Genomic DNA, 7,982 nt, shown 5'->3' with positions numbered 1-7,982 from the left:
TAAGTGCTCCTCCAGCTCAAGCTTTTTCAGTTCCACTTGTAACATCAGCAACCTCTCACGCTGCTCAAATGTTAAAGTCGAGCTGCTTGGAGCAGCTTCACCAGAAGCAGTAGCTTCACCAGAGTCTAACTCAGCCTCCACAGCCTGAACTTTAGGCTGGAGAACCCCTGCATCAAGTAGGTTCATTTTCAGGATGTGTTTCATATTGTGTTTAGATCATTTATCACCTACATCCATTTTAAAGTACTCTGCTATTTTCACTAACTGCTCCCGTGAACAGCAGTCTAACAGCTCCTCTGATGGAGCTTTCAAAAAATCCTCCACCGAAGCCATGACTCAGCACAAACCGAATAACCACAATGATACCGACAGGTTTAATCAGCTGCTCTGTCTCGAAGCTCTCTACAGCGGAAACAGCTGACTGGTCACCGTGGCTCCGTCCCTCTAAACTGCCTCTACCAGAATGTGTGTCAAAAGCTTCAATACTGTTTACAGTGTATAGCATGGCCGATACTGGCTTACTGTGTTTATATGAGTGTTTTTAATAATTTTAGCTTGAATTGCTTCAGTTGTTTACTATCAAATGCTTATTACCGTCATTTTCATTTATTTGTTGTTGTTTTTTTGTATGTCTCAGCAAAATGCTGGTCCAGGTTCGGTACTGCCAACAGCAGAAGTATGTGAAGGTGGATGATGTCGATGGACAGTTGGATTTCATGCGGTTCCATGAAAAAGGTTTGTTTTTAGAATTTGGACTGAAGAGGGAATGAATTTTGTGTAGGGGATTTTATCCAAGTCTGTTTAATCATACAGTGGTGGATTAGTTTATTAAATGTGAAATCATTTGTGAAGTAAGAACAGTGCTGGCTTAAAAGGTGCTCTCAGATGTATCTTATCTTTTCCAGTCATCGAGAGATTTTGCCTGCCAACTGATGCAAAAGTAGTGTACAAAGATGCGACAGGGACAGAAGTTGATGAAGACATTTTCAGTGACCTTGTCAGCCAAGGCAGTGTGGTTGTAACAGTTTTCTCAAATGATGGTGAGAAATGTAAAGGGGTCAATGACATGAGGCAATCCAGTGTCAAATGGTGTAACCTGTATTCTTTTTTTTCTCAAATCTATTAGTCTACAGAATAATACATTTGGAGTATAATGTGGAATTAATGTAATTCACTTTTGCAATGCAACAATGCAAAACCCTTAGCCACATCACCTTTTCTACACCACACAGAACAAAATTGTTTTTTTTCCTTCTAGAGTTTTCCGATTGCGCCTTGTCCTCTCCATCTGAGTGGTCTGACTCGAGCTTCAGTTCAAGTGCAAGTGCATCAACTATACTTCTAGATGAGGTCCCTAGGAAGAAATCAAGAATTGAAGGCACAATTAATGCAGCGTCTGCTAAAAAGGTTGCAACAAAGCTCAGTTCTCACAGATTTCTTTTCATGTCAACATTTGGAATTCTGTTGTTTATCACAATTTTTGGCTTCTTTCTTTTTTTTTTCCTTAAGTTGATCGAAGCTGTACTTGGAACCAGTTCAGGTGGTGAAGAGGTCCTCGAAGAATATCACACAACACAAACTCTTACAGATGCTACCAGAAGAAAACTGGTTAATATAATAGTGGCCCACATGTTTGATAAATACGGTTAAATGTGTTGTATTTGTGTACACTCTTTCAAAAAAAAAAAGAAAAACAAGTAACTGCTTAGCCATTATATAAATAATGCCAATTTAATCTCTCTTCTCAGGCACCTCCCCACCAAAGCTGTTAGAGAAGAGTACGCTCTTGGGATAGTGACAGTGTTCCCGTCCCTCAAAGACCCACACTCCAAGAAAGGCTACGTATGTATAGTCATCATTGTACTCTTTGTTGACATAATTTTTATGTTTTGGGTTGTTGGGTTCGGGGGACATTTGAATTCTGAGATTTCTTATGAGTGACAACACATTAATTGTGAATGTATTTCCATTTTAGGAACACTTCTATGATGCTGCAAGCAGCACAGGATACATTTCTTGGCGTCTGAAGACAATCCAGAGAAAGATTCGACGAGGATCTGCACCTCCAAATAGCTGCACTGGCTTTTCTCGAGGAGGAGGTAACACAACTGCAAACTGGTCACCTTTTGGCTACAGTCACCTTTCTTATGTCAACCAGTGTAGTAGAAGTGAATGAAGAGGGTTTTAGTTTTATATGTTCTCACCTTTTTCACTACTGTAGAGTTTGTAGGTCTGACGTAAGGAAGTAACTGTCCACAAACTAGATAAATGTTCTCATTAACATTTTCTTGTACCTACTGTAATTATATTATTCTGTTTGCATTTACCTATCTGATCTGCAACTAGGGCTTATTTTCTTTAAAGTTTGTGTTGGGTTCTTTTCTTCAGGGGGCCCTAATTTCCAAAGATCCATTGTTGTTGAGAAGCAGCTTTACGGAGATGCTTGCCAGGAGGCCATCTCTTTGCTCAACCATACAACAGACACTTCCTTAATTCTCCAAAAGATGAGAGAGACCTTTCAGTATCGTCAGAACCTTATCAATGACCCTGACAAAAGTCTTGATATCCTGTCTATCTTTCCAAGATTCCTGGATACAAAAGGATTGGTAAGTATGCAGTGGTATGTTGAGAATGACTTGAAATTTTGTGCTGAATGTGGTAGTAGTATATTTTCTTTCTCATAGGTGAATCAAGACTTCACTCTCCTGTTTGATGATGAGGTATCCACCAGGCTGCTTCAGAAATGGGATCCGGTCTTCAGGTGTAACATCATCAAAGAGGCCAAGCAGCTCACCTCAACACCAGAGCTGCGTCAGTTGGTGCAGTCAGCAGAGAGTCCACCAGGAAGTGATGAGGCAACAAGTGAGTTTTGCTCTATAGAATTTGCTATAAGCAGTTACAGTCCAATACTCTAATCAATTAAGACCAATTGATTTTTATCACTTAATTTTTTTTTTCTGTGTAAATCTTTTTTTTTATGAATAAGAAAAAAAGGTGAATGACTTCAAGATCATTGAAGTATACTGTCTACTAGTTAGTGTGAATGCTTAAGGTCAGTCGTTAGTTGATAATTAATAGTAAAATCTAAATCATTAAAATCACCATGGCAACACTTGAGGGCAGGTGTTTTAAATCAGATTATTAGGGGCATATAATAGTCTCAGCTATTGCTTCACCATCAACTTCCTTTAGCTGTCAGTTTACAATTTATTGCAGCACATTTCAACTCTAAACATGTAGGATTTTTTAAATTTTCTTCAGCCTTTTCAACATTGTAACTGCTTTTAGCTCTTTACAAACCATTCCTTTTCCAGCTTTATGCTTTTAATCCTTGTTGCAACAGTGGTGTTCAGCCTTCAGCATTCACATGCTTTCTACAGGAAAATGCTCTTTATTCTAATCTCGATTCAATTGAAAATCTCAAAGGATTCAAAGAATACATTTCTAAGTATTTGCAGTTACTTCATTCTTGTCTGTTCTTTGTCCATAGCTTATGATAAAGAGATGGCCTCCCTTTTGTTGCTGTTATATCTCCTTCCTTCCGCCACCACCAGGGGGACCGAAGTCTCCAAAAATCAGCGCCTCTGATGCAGTTCAGAAACTTGTCTTTCACAAGGTAATTTAATATTTATTAGTTTTTATCATGTGTAAAAGTGGCAAAGAGATGGATGAAACAAATTGTAGGCGAGTTTACTTAAACATAGGATGTTTGTATTCATTTCTGTAGTGCTATTTTCTCTGACTTACTCCTGTGTCTAATGTCCAATGTTCTTGTGTAAACCCCAGTCTTGCTGTAGTTTGGAAGAGCATCTTCGGAATCAGCAGGGCCAGCAGCCATACCTCCTAGCCGTTGGTCGCCAGAAGAGGAACATCGACAGCTTCTTCATCTCCATGGACAAGCGTCTCATCCCTTGCCAGGCAAACCGCTCCCTTGGGGCATTTGATGAGCTTTTTAAAGCTCATTTTGTGTTCAATGTGTCTTATGATGGGGCACTTGTGAATTTCTACACCTTTCTGCAGACAACAGTTTATAATATAGATATGGGAAAAATGAAGGAGTCACCAAGAGTTCGAGACATGAGAGCCAAACTCCTTAACCAGGAAATACTTGTCACAACCCTGAGTTAAAGGCAAGGCAATCTCTTGAAGGCATTGTGAGCAAAATGCTGACATGTTTTTTGTGTAAGAAAGTTTATCCCAGCAGTCAGCAGTTAATTTCACATTTAAGAGGTGAACATGGTTATTATCCTGGACCTAAGTATAAGTTGTTTTGTTGTCAACCAAGCTGCAGGCTTCAGTTTCAAACTTATGCAGGCTTTAGGAAGCACCTCAATATTGTTCACAGCAATGTTGAGCAAACTGCTCAAACTTCAGCTGTTGCTTGTTCCTCTAGTGATCCAGTTTCACATGCTTTGGAGGACCAATTTAATTCCCCAAATCTCCTTCAAACTTCATCCAGTGTTCTTCCAGTGTCTAATTCTTCCCATGTTCCAGAGAGCAGTGTTTCAGGACTTAACAGGGATTTATCCAAAGAAATGTGTGCATCCATCGTGGCCAAACTACAGGGTAGTGGCATTTCTAACAGTCTGGTATCTTCACTTGTAGGAGATTTGGAGGAATTGACAAGTGAGCTTCACTCAGAAGCGAAGCAGACCATTATTTCTGCTTTACCCACAACTGACCCCAACATATCAGTAATAAATGAATGTTTTGAAAAATTGGAAAACCCTTTCACTCATCTGAATACAGAATGGAAACGAAATAAATACTTCAACGTAAAATGGGGAGTTGTAGAGCCTAGAGAAATAACACTTGGAGTGAGATATGACACCAGGTGTAATCAGAAATCCGGTACTTATGATCAAGTACCTGTAAAGGATACTTTTATATATGTACCTCTTCTGGAATCTTTGAAGTTCATGTGTAGAAATCCAGAGATTTGTGTTTTCCTGAAGAGAGTGTGTAGGTCAGCGCCTGATGCTTATCATGACTTTTGTGATGGAAGTTACTTTAAAACTCACCCCGTTTTCAGCCAAAAGACATGCATTACAAATTCAGCTATACTATGATGATTTTGAAACAGCCAATCCCCTTGGCTCAAAACATGGAATTCACAAAATTGGCTGCATTTATTTCATTGTAAGAAACCTACCTCCAAAGTTTAATTCGATTTTGATGAACATTCATTTAGTATCACTTTTCCACACACCAGATCTGCGCAAGTATGGTTTTGATGTTATACTGGAACCACTGATAAATGATGTGAAACTGGAAAGCCAAGGGTTAAGTCTTCCATTTTCTGATGAGCCAGTATATGGTACAATCTCACAGATCACTGGAGATAATCTAGGGATGCACTCAATTCTTGGTTTTAACGAGTCATTCAGTAGCCGTCATTTCTGTCACCTTTGTTTGATTGAGAAAGATGATTGTCAAACGGTGTACACTGAGGATGATCCTAAAGCGATTATTCGTGGAAAAGATATGTTTGACATGCATTGCCAGTCTCTTAAGGAAAATCTTCAGTTGAAGTCACTGTATGGTTTGAAAAGAAATTCTGCACTCAATTCATTACAGTATTTCCATGTTTGCAGTAACTACTCATTTGATATAATGCACGACCTTCTTGAAGGTGTTGCTCAGTATGAGATCAAATTGCTATTTGAATATCTCATAGAGGGCTGCACAGTGGCGTAGTGGTTAGCACTTTCGCCTTGCAGCGAGAAGGTCCCTGGTTCGCGTCCCGGCTTTCCCGGGATCTTTCTGCATGGAGTTTGCATGTTCTCCCTGTGCATGCGTGGGTTCTCTCCGGGTACTCCGGCTTCCTCCCACAGTCCAAAAATATGCTGAGGTTAATTGATTATTCTAAATTGCCCGTAGGTGTGAATGTGAGAGTGCTTGTTTGTCTTTGTATGTGGCCCTGCGACGGACTGGCGACCTGTCTAGGGTGTCCCCTGCCTTCACCTGAGTCAGCTGGGATAGGCTCCAGCCCCCCCCCCGCGACCCTAATGAGGATTAAGCGGTGTATAGATAATGGATGGATATCTCATAGAACACTTCATATCACAACAGAACTTGCTTTCTAGGATTTATGGTTTTGACTATGGTTTTTTAGAGCGAAAAAACCGCCCCACTAAAATCATATTGGATAGTGCTGGCAGTGGCATTGGCTTGAACTCCATCCAGACATTATGTCTCGTGAAAAACATCCCACTTTTGTTTGGTGACATAATTCCTGCAGGGAACAGACACTGGGAATTATTACTACTGTTACTTCAAATAATGAACATCGTTTTTTCACCTTCTCTCACTCTGGGTATGACTGTGTATTTAAAGAATCTGATTGTTGACCACCACAAACTATTTAAGCACTTGTATCCACACAGAAAATTGATACCCAAGCATCACTTTATGATTCATTACCCGTCTTCTATTAGAAAATTGGCCCATTGTTGTTTGTCTGGTCTATGAGGTTCGAGGCTAAACATAAGTTGGTTAAAGATTATTTCAAAAATTTCAAAAACATAACCAAATCACTTGCTAAAAGGCATCAGATGGCCATTGCTTATCACTGGGAAACCTTCACTCTTAAACAGAAGGAATATGGGCCAATTAAATCATTTTCTTTGAGAGATGAGAATGTGGTCAACAGTGAAATGCTTGAAATGTTGCTGTTAAAAGATGTTTTCTCAACAAGTTGGGTTAAAGTTGATGGTGTAGAGTACAGAGCTGGACTTGTTTGCAGTTTATTGGAGGAAGACATGCCAGTCTTTTGTCAAATACTTGTACTTCTGGTTGAAGATGACATTTTTTTATTGACACACAAGCTATTTACAGAGAACTTTGATGAACATCACCATGCGTTCAAAGTATTACGAACAGAAGAAAGGTGGGTAGTAAAAACAACTGAACTTAAATGTCACAAACCCTTTGATATTCAAAGCTCATATGGAGCTACAGATGAAAGCTTGTACATTATACCTTCATTTATTATGTTTTAATTGACTGCATGGGAGAAAAGCCTCAAAATAAATGTTTTTGAAAATGTATTTTTCTTGGAATTATTTCATTGTCAATTACATCATTTTAATTATGGTATTAAAGTTATATTAAATTATTACATAGATATTGGAGATTATAACTACCTAAATAAAAAGTAGTTATTTTTCAAATTGTTTAGTGTTAATTTAACTGAGTTTAGTGAATTAAAAAGGAACTCTGGCTCAGTGTTAATGATAAATCGCTCAGTGTTAATTTAACCCTGTTTGGTGAGTTAAAGAAGTAACTCTGACCCAGTGTTAAATAATTAACTATTTTGAAAGTGTTAATTTAACTCTGTAGAGTGTGGAGCTATATAAACCCTGAAAAAGTGTTAAAATTAACTCTGTGGGAGTTGAATCAACACTCCACTTTTTGCTGTGCAGGGCCCAATCCTCACCCGCCGGGCCAACCACCCGGTCTCCCGCGGCACCTTGTGGGAGTGGGGATGGCGGCGTCGGTGGGCATGCGAGGCTGGGCAGGGAAGCGCAGAGGCGCCCCGGCAGATATGAGCCTGGCCCAGACTAGGAGTAGTGGTGGTGTCGCACCAGGCCGGGGCCGGGGCCCCGGTGGCGCTAGCCCTCGGAGGGGGCAGCGGCGGCATCAGGTTGAGAGAGAGAGACTCCCCCGCACCCTTCAACCGACCCACCCCCATCCTCGGCTCGGGTTTTGAGCTTGGACCAGGGCGCTGAGAATGACAGGGAGGGTGTCCCCCAGCGTCTCTTTCTCCTCGACCAAAGAACCGGTAATGGTCCTTCCGCAGGTTCACCTACGGAAACCTTGTTATGACTTTTACTTCCTCTAGATAGTCAAGTTTGATTGTTTTCTCAGCGGGGCCGATCCGAGGACCTCACTAAACCATCCAATCGGTAGTAGCGACGGGCGGTGTGTACAAAGGGCAGGGACTTAATCAACGCAAGCTTATGACCCGTGCTTACTGGGAA

At 40.4% G+C, this 7,982-nt stretch overlaps 1 long non-coding RNA gene across 1 annotated transcript; it reads left to right on the top strand.

Moving 5' to 3' along the window:
• The first annotated feature begins 1,567 nt into the window (after window positions 1-1,567).
• LOC111567171 (uncharacterized) lies at window positions 1,568-2,602 on the top strand. The gene is made up of 3 exons (XR_008602064.1): window positions 1,568-1,842; window positions 1,976-2,099; window positions 2,389-2,602. It is a non-coding gene; the product is annotated as an uncharacterized LOC111567171 (long non-coding RNA).
• The last annotated feature ends 5,380 nt before the right edge of the window (window positions 2,603-7,982 follow it).

Source organism: Amphiprion ocellaris, chromosome 6 (assembly GCF_022539595.1).
Source record: "Amphiprion ocellaris isolate individual 3 ecotype Okinawa chromosome 6, ASM2253959v1, whole genome shotgun sequence".
NCBI lineage: Eukaryota > Metazoa > Chordata > Actinopteri > Pomacentridae > Amphiprion > Amphiprion ocellaris.
This window is presented reverse-complemented; position numbering and strand designations above follow the sequence as displayed.